Below are 13,781 nucleotides of genomic sequence, written 5' to 3'. Positions count from 1 at the left end.
GGAAAAAACTTTTTAAGGAAAAAAACTTTCATTTAAATGCCCATCAATGCAGCCTTATCAGTGTCCATCTGCAGCCTTGCACAGCGTCCATCTGCATGCTTGTCCAGTGTCATTTGCAGCCGTGTCAGTGTCATTTGCAGCCTTGCAGCCTTGTCAGTGTACATCTGCAGCCTTGCAGCCTTGTCAGTGTCCATCTGCATGCTTGTCCAGTGTCATTTGCAGCCTTGCAGCCTTGTCAGTGTCATTTGCAGCCTTGCAGCCTTGTCAGCGTCATTTACAGCCTTGCAGCCTTGTCAGTGTCATTTGCAGCCTTGCCCAGGCTGCAGTTAAACTGCATTGACATGTCAGGGTCACTGCAGTTTGAAAATGGCGGTCCTGTGTATCTCGGCTCTTCTCGCCAGTTATAAGAGGGTGTGCACACTTATGCAACCACATTATTTTAGTTCTTTATTTTTACCCCCCCCCTAAAATATTTCAGTTCATATTTCAATTGAGTTGTATAGTTTATAGGTCACATTAAAGGTATAAAAAGTTCTGAAATTATTTACCGTATTTATCGGCATATAACACGCGCCGGCGTATAACACGCACCCCAAGATTAGGAGGGAATTTTAAGGAAAAAAACTTTTTAAGGAAAAAAACTTACATTTAAATGCCCATCAATGCAGCCTTATCAGTGTCCATCTGCAGCCTTGCACAGCGTCCATCCGCATGCTTGTCCAGTGTCATTTGCAGCCTTGCAGCCTTGTCAGTGTCATTTGCAGCCTTGCAGCCTTGTCAGTGTCCATCTGCAGCCTTGCAGCCTTGTCAGTGTCCATCTGCAGCCTTGTCAGTGTCCATCTGCAGCCTTGTCAGTGTAATTTGCAGCCTTGTCAGTGTCATTTGCAGCCTTGCCCAGGCTGCAGTTAAACTGCAGTGACATGTCAGTGTCACTGGAGTTTGAAAATGGCACCGTCAAGATACACAGAGCCGGTCCTGTGTATCTCGGCTCTTCTCAGCTCCTCCCGTAATCCCGCCCAGTCCCGCCCCATGATGGACATAACACAGGTCCAATGGCGGGACTGGGCGTGACTATGATCGGAGCCGAGCGCTCCCCATATACATACATAGCCAATTGTACTTGGCTAGGCTCGGATAGCTCCGCTCACAGTCACACCCAGTCCCTTTGTTATGTCCATCATAGGGTGGGACTGGGCGTGACTGTGAGCGGAACTAGCCGAGGATAGCCGAGTACACTCGGCTATGTATAGATATCGGCAGCACTGGCTCCTCCGCTCACAATCAGAGGGGGATCGGCGGGGATCGGCGGGGATCGGCGTATAACACACACCCACGATTTTCCCCTGATTTTAAGGGGAAAAAAGTGTGTGTTATACGCCGATAAATACGGTATCTTTGTCTCATTTTTTATATCACAGAAACCTGACATTTCAACAGAGTGTGTAGACTTTTTATATCCACTGTATGTAACTCATATATGTTTTTTTATAATAGGATATTGCTGGAGTGCTTCCCACGTGATGTTGGGGGGTGATTGCATCTCGTCAAGCTGTCTCTCTAAGAATAGGATGAAGTTATGCAAATTTCCTTTTCTGACTTAATTGTTCAATGATTACCTAATTGATTCCTGGTGTGTGAAATGTGGTGATATAAAAGAGATGTGAAATTATTTGTCATTATAATTTTGTTCCACCCTGAAGAAGGGCACAAGCTTTATAGCCCAAAACTGTTGAATTGGAACTGGTATGATATGCAATTCACTTGTATGTGATTATTTTTTAATAAATTATTTTAAGTGCAGCAATCCCTTGACTGGTTTCTATATTTGGCAGAATGGGAAGGCTTGATTGCATGCACTAGAACAGGGGTAGGCAACCCTGACCCTCCAGCTTTTTGGAAACTACAAGTCCCATGAGACATTGCAAGACCCTAACAATCACAGGCATGACTCCTAGAGGCAGAGGCATGATGGGATTTGTAGTTTCACCACAGCTGGAGGGCCAAGGTTGCCTAACCCTGCACTAGAAGATTGCGGTATGCTGTTTACCTTACCTTGATATATATATATATATATATATATATATATATATATATATATATATATATATATATATATATATAGTAATATTGGGGGTTGTTTAGCTCAGTGCAAAGCCTACCAGTGAGCGGAGTCCACGCCAGATATGCCATTTAAGGGCTTGTAGGCCCACTTTTAATAAAGAAAGAAAATGTTCATCCAGCATCCCCACGCAGGGGTTTCGACTTCACAGCAGTAATGTAGTAATAAACGAAAAATACCAAGCAACCTGGCTCTCAAACAGCACTGCTGCTCAGGCTTATGCATCAGCCCTCTTGGCTCTATAATGGAGTTTCTGTACAAACCCTGTACCTCAGCACTCTTTTCCAGCTTCTTTGCTTTTCCAGTCCACCGGCTTGGACCCTCTGTCTGCTCTGACAGGCGGAACTGTGCAGACATGCACACTTCTCCCTTGCTCGCCTGGACTCCTCGGGAGGGTGGAGCCCAGAATCCTGGTCCTGACCCTACTATCAGGCCACACACACCTGAAATATATATATATATATTTATTTATACAGTGTATATAATAGAATCAGAATTGTGCCGCGTTCACACAATCGGACATTCCGACAACGAAATCCTGGGATTTATTTCCGACGGATGTTGGCTCAAGCTTGTCTTGCATACACATAGTCGCACAAATGTTATCAGAAATTCCGATTGTCAAGAATGCGCTGACGTACAACACGTACAATGGCACTATAAAGAGGAAGTTCAATAGCCAGTGCGCCACCCTTTGGGCGCCTTCTGCTAATCTGGTGTTAGTAGAAGTTTGGTGAGAGACTATTCACGCTTTTCAGCCTCGTGCTTTTCAGATCGTTACTGCTCTTCAGTTTGTGCTTGTGGGTTTGTATCTAGTTTTCGGTGCATGTAGTCAGTTCATCTCTGGTTTTCAGTGCATATTTTTATACTACGTATTTGATTGTCAGTGCGTTCTGTTAGTTCGTTCTGACCATCTGACCGTTTTGAAGCCATGTTGCAGGTACATACTCATCGTAGAGTTCGTGCTGTGCAGGGGCTTGGTGTTGGGGTTTGTGACAGACCTAGCCAGAACAGAGGCTGTTGGAGAGGACTGTATGCAAGCCTGTTGCCTTTTGATTATGGGCCCTGGATTTTCAATGGAACAATACTCTTTGTGAGGTGAATGAGAAATCCAGGCTGAACTGTACTAATCGGACTCAGTCGTGTATATATGTATATATTGTATGGGGACTCCTTACTGTAGATTTGTGTCCCTGAAGAGGGAGGGGGGATTCCTCCAGCAGCCCCCTGCTGATAAGACTGATTCATTCTGTTGGGACACATCCTGTGAGGAGATGCTGGTGTCATCAACCTGTGTTTATGTTAATTGAGAGAGCTGATCACATTAGCCACCAGCACTGGCTAGGAGACGAATGGTCTAGGCTGAGGAGGGGGTAGATTGTTGTTTGTATTGTTAATTGTAATTAGCTCCAGCTATTGTGTTTATATTAATGTGTGAAGCTCGGTGCCCACAAGTCTGTCATCTGGTCTGGGTACATTTTGTAGTAAATTAGCTCATGTTAATTAGGTTAGCTTTGAGTCATCCCTGCTGTATAAATGTCTGTGAGATCTCAAATAAAAAGTTAGTTCTGATGTACTCCAAGACTGGTGTTGTCTAGTTCTTGGGGTTCCTATAGCCAGTTCCATTGGACTTGTGTTCCAGAACTTAGAAAGCGGTATATGACGGAAGCACTCAAGCGGAGTGTGGGACGTTCCGTGACAGGGTTCTTACTTTGACCCAAGCCCAGTCCATGAACAGGGCGAGGAGGAGTTCATGGACCAAGAATTGGTGGCTCCATGGTGACCAATTCTCACACATGCCTTTGTTGCGGGAGATCCATGAGAATAATCCTGATGATTTCAGGAATTATCTCCGGATGACGGACTCCATTTTTCACCATCTGTTGGCTTTGCTGTCCCCTTATATTACGAAGCAGGACACCTGCATGTGGCAAGCCATCACTCCTGAGCAGAGGCTTGTCGCCACCTTGCGGTACTTGGCGACAGTGAGAAGTCACAGGACATCAAGTTCTCGACAGGCATCTCCCACCAGGCTCTGGTGATCATTATTCCAGAGACCTGTTCTGCCATAATTCAGATCCTGCAGAAGGACTATATTAAAGTAAGATTTCTCCTTTAACATCACATTATATGTATTTAAATAAATGTATGTTTTCAAATAAATTTGTATTTTAAACTGAAAAATATTTCCTTTGATTTACAACTTGTGTTTCTTTTAGCTGGCTCCTAGATTCTCCAATGGGCTTTTTTTTTGGCCATTTTCTTCAATGGGGCAAACGTAATTTCTTGGATACATGAGGTGACAATCTCTTCTTCAGCTAACTATTATGTTGTGGTTCTGCTACACACACACCTTGTTTTTATTGTTAATGTATGTAATGCATTAATGATAAAAATTTTCATCATTTTCAGCACCATGAATTAATTTTTTGGAGTGACGAAAATGGCCTGATTCATGCAAATTATAAAGCACTCTGGGTGTTATTTACTAAAGGAAAATCCACTTTGCATTACAAGTGCACTGCAAAAGTGCACTTGAAAGTGCACTGAAACTACAATGAAAGTGCACTTGTAGTGCAAAGTGGATTTGCCTTTAGGAAATAACCCCCATTGTCGCTGTAAACACCAACTTAAGCAAAAAATTGCTATTGAACATTGAAAGAAGAAGCCACACATTGTTGAGTAGACAAATTTTTACTCTGTGTAGATTCACATGTGCGTTTAGAAAAGGGTTTTTGAACAAACCAACATGTTTTTGGAATAAACTTTTTTTTGGACAGTAGAAATATCCTTTTTTGTGGTAAACAGGCATGTTTTTAAAAACATAAAACAATACACAACTCAGGAACTTACAAAGTTCAACTTTGATAAATTGTAGGCAATATCAGACATTAGTATGTCCAAACTGTGTTGATCTTGCCTTCATAAGATGGGGTGATGTCACCCCTGTGAGAGCCAAATTTTGAAGATGCATACAAATTGGGAGTCAAAATGGGGATTTCCCTCCTGATCCCATGCCTAAGGTCAACATGTGCTAGCTCCTATCACGGGGGATCAATGGACGTGTTTTGGGGATGCAACCCCTTCCTCTCAGCTACTTTAGTTGCGAGGAAGGGGTTGCACCCACAAAATGCGTACATTGATATCCAGTGATGGCAGATAGCACATGTTGACACACTGTGTGCATCTTCAAAATTTGGCTTTCAACATTTTGTAGAAAAGTTATAAAAAAAAAAATCAAACATTGTGGTGTGTTTTAGATTCTGCCTAAAAAATAAATGATGTTTTTGATTTTTTTCCCACATCATTGATGTCTTCCTTGATCATCTTTAAATCCCGATTGCACACCATGATCTCCCCAATGAGGACGTGTGCACTTGCTTTTGTGAAATGTGTTTCTTCTTCCACAACATCCACATCACCTAAAATAAAAAAACACACCATGTATTATAAATATGCAGGCATACATCTATTACCTGAAGCAGTGGTCTCAGACACTCCCATGTTGTGGTCACTATTTCGCCCACTTCATAAACCTCTCTGTCACGTACCTGGTGGAGATCGAGCTGGAGAGGGGGCTTCTCTTGCACCTTCTGTCCGACACCCCTGGTAGTGATGACAGGGAGTGAAGGACACAGAGTGGCACAAGGGCCGATGCAGTGGATGGTGCTGGCTGGACCTTGGCAGGAACCAGGTGGCTGAAGAGCGCTGGGCAGGCTCTGAGAACCGCAGCTCTGTATCACTGGGTCAGCAGATGGAGGCGTAGCTGGGACGTAAGCCAGGAGGTCATCAGCAGCTGGACAGAGCAGGTACCGAGATGAGAGGCAGATGCAGAGACGGGACACAGGCCGGGTTCGGAACACAGACAGGCAGCTAGGTACAGGAACATCAGGCAGAAGCAGAGTCAAACACAAGCCGCGATCAGGTACGCAGGTGGAGGTCAAGGAGAAGGTTCAGGTGAAGCCAGGTCAAGATACAGGAAGCTGGAACAGATCAGGTAAACAAGCACTAGCCCAAAGACCACTCAGCAATGTTCATGTGTCAGTGTTAAGTTTAAAATAGGCTACTTGGCGCCCAAACGTGTACGTGCATGCATGCGTGCATTGGCGCCCACCTGTGTGCGCGCATTGGTATTCACCTGTACACGCCAATACAAGTCCCTCTTTGTACACACACTGGTGTGCCTGTGCTTGTGCGCAGATGCACGTCTGTTAGCCGAACTTCTCTTACATTGCCCCCCCAATGGGCAACCTCTGGATGCCCATCTGTAACCTCTTTTTGGGGTGAGCCTTAAAAAACGCCTGTATCAGTCTCTTGGCATGAAAATTGGTCTCTGGTTACCAAGAGTTGTCTTCAGGCCCATAGCCCTTCCACTTGATTAGAAACTGGATCACTTTCCTTCTCTTCCTACAATCCAAAATTGTCTCAACCTCATATTCCTCCTTACCGTTGATAACAGTAGGTGCGGGCGGAACTGACTCATGGCCAGGAAAAGGGTCTACCCTTGCGGTCTTTAGTAGGGAGATGTGGGAGTGAGAGTTCATAGGCAGCAGGATTGATCTGCCTTTTGACAGGAAAAGGGCCGATGTATCTAGGTCCAAGTTTCTTGGAAGGACATGACAGCTTTAAGTTGGCTGTGGATAACCAGACCTTGTCTCCTACTTGAAGTCTTAAGTCTCCTCTTCTTTTCCTGTCAAAAAACTTTTTATTGTCTAGTTGTGCTTTGGAAATGGCCTCTTGCAATATTTTGTTGTTTAACTGAAGCATACTTATCCTATCCTGGACTGCGGTAACCGAGGAGTCAGGCACGATGTCGGGCAGGAAAGCTGGGAAGTACCCGTAATTTGCAAAAAACGGGGCTTGTCCTGTGGCCGAGTGAACAGCATCATTGTGGGTGAATTCTGCCAAGGGTAAAAGAGATGCCCAGTCATCCTGGGCAAAGGATGAGAAACACTGAAGATACTGTTCCAACGTCTGGTTTGTGCGCTCCGTCTGGCCATTCATCTGGGGGTGATAGGCTGATGAGAGACAAGTCTTGATCTTTAACATCTTGCATAGGTCTCTCCAGAACGTCGGACGGAGGTGATACTGCTGGGTACTCCGTGGAGTCTCACCGCTTCCTTAACGAAAGCACAAGGGGTCTCTGTTGCAGATGGGGTTCTTAACATGGGGACGAAATGGGCCATCTTTGTTAATCTGTCCACGATCTCAAAGATTGTGGTGAATTTTTCGGAAGGTGGAAGCTCAGCGATAAAATCCATACTGATCATCTCCCAGGGTCTCTTGGGAATGGGCAAGGGCCTTAACAGGCCCCAGGCTTTGATTTTATCATTCTTGCTTCTGTTGCAGACCCCACAGGTACCAACATAATCCTTACCATCAGTCCTTAGATTTGACCACCAAAAGGTCCGCTGTACAAGCTCTACAATCTTGGTTACCCCAAAATGTCCCGCCAAGGGGTGGTCATGTTACAGGCTGAGGATCTTGGGGCGCAAGCTTGGGGGTACAGATACCTTTTGGCTGTGCAAGAATAGCCCCTCCTGTTCTTGGGAACAGACACCTGGTGGTAGAACATACCTTGTGGATGCCTGCTTAAGTTGGGTGATTACGTCTGCTTGTAGCAACAGAAAACTCTGGGCTGGCAGGATTGTGTCTGTCTGGTGATGTCCTTCCTCTTCTGGATACATGCGTGATAACGCGTCGGGTTTGCCATTCTTGGAACCCGGTCTGAAGGTAATGTGGAAGGAGAAACGGGAAAAGAAGAGTGCCCACCTGGCTTGACGTGGCCTCAATCGTCTGGCAGTTCTAAGATACTCGAGGTGTTTGTGATTGGCAAAGATCAAAATGGGGTGGGCTACTTCTTCCACAAAGTAACGCCATTCTTCTAGGGCTGTTTTTATGGCTAGTAATTCTCGGTCACCCACATCATAGTTCTTCTCTGTGGGACTGAGTTTCCTCAAGAAGAAGGCAATGGGATGCAACAGGGACTTCGTTCCTCGAAGCTGAGACAGGATGGCTCCCACGGCATTTTCTGAAGCATCCACCTTGAGGACGTAAGGTGATGCAGAGTCTGGGTGCTGCAGAATGGGTGCTGAGGTGAACAGAGTCTTTAACTGGTCAAAAGCTGCTTGTGCTTTTGTCCAGCGTCCATAAAAAACGAGTGTGTCCATAAAAAACGAGTGTTTTGTCCTGTAAGCTGGGTGATAGGAGAGATGATAGCAGAGAAATTTTTAATAAATTTGTGATAGAAATTGGCAAAACCTATGAATGTGTGCCCTTCCTGTCTGTAGGAGTGGGCCATTCTAGGATAGATTTAACTTTTTGGGAATCCATGGAGATGCCTGTGGTGGAAATAACAAGTCCTAGGAACTGAATTGTTTCTTTTTCAAATTTGCATTTTTCAGCTTTTGCAAATAGTCTAGGATCCTTTAGCCAGCCGAGAACCTTCTTCACATGTTCACAGTGTGCAGAGAGGGAATTGAAGATCAGGATGTCATCTAAGTAGACAATCAAGAACAGATCAAGGAAATCTCTAAAAATGTAATTGACGAAATGCTGAAATGTTGCCGGGGCATAGCACAACCCGAAGGGCATGACAAGATACTCATAGTGTCCAAATCTGGTGCGGAATGCTGTCTTCCATTCGTCCCCTTTGAGGATCCGAAGTGGGTTATATGCGCCCTGTAAGTCAAGTTTTGTGAACACTGTGGATGTCTTGAAGCGTTGGAACAGTTCCAGAACCAGGGGAAAAGGATATCTGTTTTTGATGGTGATTATGTTTAATTCCAGGTAATCAACACAGGGGTGCAAGGTATGGTCCTTTTTTTCTACAAAAAAAATTCCAGCACCTGCAGGGGACGTGGAAGGCTGGATATAACCCTTCTCCAAGTTTTCATCAATATACTGACGTAGTACTTTAAGTTCCAGTTCATAGAGGGGAAAGATGCGCCCAAAAGAAATTTTTGCACCTGGCAACAGTTCAATTGGTCAGTCATATGGGTGGTGGGGTGGTAGGATGTCTGCTTTCTGTTTAACAAAAACTTTCAGGAATTCATGATAGGCAGCTGGTATGAGTTGTAACATGGGAGAGTCAGTATGTACCCCAAGAAGGGGTGCTGGCTTCATATAAAGGGGTGAAGGCAGGACTGCTGGCAGTAGGCAGATGAGAAGGTCAGTTCTCCTGATTCCCAGTTTATCTGTGGATTGTGGGCTTGCAACCAGGGGATGCCCAGGATAACAGGAAACAGAGGGGATGTCCAAGCGCAAGTATTTCCGATAACCAGTATCTGATACAGCCAGTAGTGGGTAAGTCTCATGTGTTATAGGCCCAGACCTGAGACGGGATCCATTGGCCAGATGGATGGACAAAAGGCGAGTCTGAAGGGATTTGATGACGTATGGCAAAGTCCTTGTCTATAAAACAGCTGCAGGCTCCGGAATCGATTATGGCTGATACTTGGATGTCTTTCCCGGGAAACTGAAGTAACAGGGACAAAGTTATATGTGCAGCTCTACTCCCTATGGAACAGTTGGCAAGATAGGTAGAGGGTATGGTCTTGGTTCTGGTAGGTCTCACAGGGCAGTTTTGAAGATAATGTCCTGCTACTCCGCAGTATAGACACAAATCCTCCCATCGTTGTCGCAACTTTTCCTCACTGGAGAGAGGTGAACGCAAAAGTCCAAGTTGCATGGGACGTGCCTGACGATTCGTTGGGGGAACGGAGATGCCAGCCTTCTCTACCCTCCTCTCTCTGAACCTCCGATCAAGCTGGATGGCAAGATTAACAAAGTTTTCAGTCGCCAGCGAATCACTCTGGTGCAGGAACTCAAGGTTCAGGTGGTGGCATAGTTTCCATGGGTATGAAAAAAGTCTGTTCAGATGAGGAGCAGCCAGGTGCGGTAGCAGGTGCGGGAGTTGCCAGAGTAGAAGCCATGGGTTGAATGAGATCCTCTAGCTGCTGGTAGCTCTTTTGCAGGGTGTAGACTGCCTGGGTGAGAGACGCAAGTTGCGGGCATAGCGACTCCAGAGGCGAAGCCCCTTACTCGATGTCCGACATCTGGCTGAGTGGTACTGTCACGTACCTGGTGGAAATCGAGCTGGAGAGGGGGCTTCTCTTGCACCCCCTATCCGACACCCCTGGTAGTGATGACAGGGAGTGAAGGACACAGAGTGGCATGAGGGCCGATGTAGTAGATGGTGCTGGCTGGACCTTGGCAGGAACCAGGTGGCTGAAGAGTGTTGGGCAGGCTCTGAAAGCCGGAGCTCTGTATCCTTGGGTCAGCACATGGAGGTGTAGCCGGGATGTAAGCCAGGAGGTCATCAACAGCCGGACAGAGTAGGTACCGAGACGAGAGGCAGAGACGGGACACAGGCCGGGTTCGGTACACAGATGGGCAGCAAGGTACAGGAACATCAGGCAGAAGCAGAGTCAAACACAAGCCGGGATCAGATAGGCAGGCGGAGGTCAAGGTGAAGTTTCAGGTGAAGCCAGGTCAAGATACAAGAAGCTGGAAAAGATCAGGTAAACAAGCACTAGCTGGAAGACCACTCAGCAATGTTCATGTGTCAGTGTTCACTTTAAAATAGGCTACTTGGCGCCCATACATGCACGTGCGCGCACCTGTGTGCACTCCCGCGCATGCGCCAATGCAAGTCCATCTTTGCACACACACTGGTGTGCCCGTGCGTGTGCGCAGATGCGCGTCTGTTAGCTGGACTTCTCTTACACTCTCCTTCCTCCACATCCTGAGGTTGTGGTTTTGGGATTTCCCCTTCTTTAGGAGGTTGTGGGTCCCTGGTGTCCTCTGATGTCCCGATTCTTTTCTCCCCTATGTGAATAAAAAAAAGGTATACTTAGCACACAGATATTTGATGGCAGAAATAGTAATATGAACCCTTGCTTGGAAGTGTCACACAATTTTCTGATTTGGCAGAGTTCCAAGCTGGACACATTTTTTTCCCTTTCTTAAAGCTGGAATACTTACCTGTTTTGTGCAAGTTTCACACATGTAGAGACCCCTAGTATCCACTGGAGCACCTGTGTGGGACACCCTAAAAAGTTTGTTCTGGTGTCCCACACTAGTGCTCCTGTGTCCAGATGTGTAAACAGCTGCTGAGTGTCCTCTCATTACACTGAATTAAGTTTGCATTTCATTCTAGTTACAAACCCATCTAGACAATGTACTAAACTTCTTTTAATCCATATAGGCATGAACAAATATAGTTAACCTTACTGTGCCCACGAACCTGAAACTTGCCATTTTAAACTGTACAACAGTAAAGAAAAGCACATGGAGCAGCACTAACGTAATACCAATAATAGAAACACACGACAAATACTTACTTTTTTGCAGCACTCTCTTGATTCTTCTGTACTGATCATGCTCGGTTAATTTGAGGTCTGACCATCGTTTCCTCAGTTGATCCTTGGATCGCCGTACCCCAAAATTCCTGTGGAGACTTTTCACAACTTCAGTCATGATCTTGGCCTTTCTCACATTTGGGTTTGGGTAAGGTCCATGCTTCCCATCATAGTCGGCCCTCTTCGATGTCAACCATCTCCATCATCTCTACAAAAGACATATTTGAGGCCTTAAATCTCCTCCGGGATTGGGACGTTCATGGCTCTCGTCGTTGCTGCTGCTATCTTCTTGCTCAGGCAGGGACACGGCTTACTTGGAAAATACTGAAGCACTTGATCTTGGTGCAAGGTGGGTTTATATACTCCTAGCAGCCCTATCATGTGCAGCCTAATTACCTGTATGGTCCATCTGCTGGGAGACACCTGCTAGTGGCCACCAGAACTACACCCTTTGGTTCTACACACAACAGTGCCACCAGCAGATGACCCAAGCAATGACACAGGTCCTGACAGTCCTCCCCTTAAAGGGATTGTAAATCCTCATGTTTTTTCACCTTAATGCAACCTATGCATTAAGGTGAAAAACTTCTGTCACTGATCAGCCCCCCTGTTTTACTCACCTGAGTCCTGTGATTCACACTCTGGAAATGCGCTCTTCCCCTATGGATGCAAATGCTGGACTCGGGAGCGCGCCCGCAAGGTAACCCCCCACTTCTCCTATGGGGTTATACGATGCGGGGAGGAGCTACCGGCACCACCGGGGGACCCCAGAAGTCGAGGATCAGTGGTCACTCTATGCAAAATGAACTGCACAGTGGAGGTAAGTATGACATGTTTGTTATTTAAAAAACAAAACCTTACAATCACTTCACAGCCTCTGGACGCTCCATTCTGCCATTATCCTGACAGCCCATATGGGTGCGGGAAAAGTCAAAAAAAGTTTCCCCTCCATGTCTGTGGGCTTCTTTGCATTCTTCAGGCCAGAGTCTTTTAACCTGCTGGGAGATGTGCCACCTGAGTCAGATAATGGATCATATGCCCCCCTGCCAAGGTCTAGAAGTTTGGGTCTGATACCCAAAAACTAGTTGAGCAGCGGGCATGCAACCATTGAAAGCAGACAACACAGGGGCATCAGCATCAGGCTGGGCATCATGCAAGGGCAAATCAGTGGCAAGCTGGTCAGCAGGCAGGACAGCCACAGTGGCACACTGGGCATCAGGCAGGAAAGCATCATCGGCAAGCTGGGCATTAGGAACCGGATCAGTGGGCTCAGTGTCAGCAGACTGAATAGCAGGCACCCGATTAGCAGACTGGGCAGCAGGTAACGGGTCATCGTCTGGGCAGTGAGCACTGGGTCATCGGGCTGGGAAGTAGGCACCGGTTCATCAAGCTGGGAAGTAGGCACTGGGTCATCTGTCACCAGATCAGCGGGCACTGGGTCATCAGGCTGGGCAGTGGGTACCGGGTCATAAGACTGGGCAACGGGCACTGGGTCATCTGTCACCAGATCAGCAGGCACTGGGTCATCAGGCTGGGCATCAGGTCATCAGGCTGGGCAGCAGGCACCAGGTCATGAGGCTGGGCAGCAGGCACCGACTCATCAGGCTGGGCAGCAGGCACTGGGTTATCAGGCTGGGCAGTGGGCGCCGGGTCATCCTTTACCAGTTAAGCAGGCACTGGGTCATCAGACTGGACAGCAAGCACGGGGTCATCTGTCACCAGATCAGCAGGCACCAGGTCATCAGGCTGGGCAGCAGGCACTGGGTCATCAGGCACAGGATCAGTAGGTACTGGGTCATCAGGCTGGGCAGCAGGCACTGGGTCATCAGGCTGGGCAGCAGGCACTGGGTCATTAGGCTGGGTGGCAGGCACTTGGTCATTAGGAACTGGATCAGCAGGCTGGGTAGCGATTAGAGGCACATCAGGCTGGGCAGCGGGAATGGAACTACCGGGCAGGGCATCAGGAAAGAGACCCTAAGAGTTCCTAGGGCCAGTTCATAAGAACCAGTACTGTCAGGAGGGATAGCAAAAGGCAGGTCTGAAGCAGAAGGTTAAATTTTCATGGGCTGAACCAAGATGGCAGGTGTGGTGGCAGGCCTGGCTGGAGCAATTAGAACCATGGCGTGTTGGACTGTAGTGGCTGGCATAAAGGCAGACTCGAACAGATCGGCTGGTGTGGAAGCAGACTGGAGCAGATTGGCTGGTGTGGAGGCAGGTTTGGATAGTGGCAGGATTGTGCGGGTTGGGAAAAACTTTCTTTTTAGGTTTAGCCACTGGAATTCTGTATGTGGATGCAGGGC

Source organism: Aquarana catesbeiana, linkage group LG05 (genome assembly GCF_042186555.1).
Source record: "Aquarana catesbeiana isolate 2022-GZ linkage group LG05, ASM4218655v1, whole genome shotgun sequence".
Classification (NCBI taxonomy): Eukaryota; Metazoa; Chordata; class Amphibia; order Anura; family Ranidae; genus Aquarana; species Aquarana catesbeiana.
Note: the sequence above shows the minus strand (reverse complement) of the source record.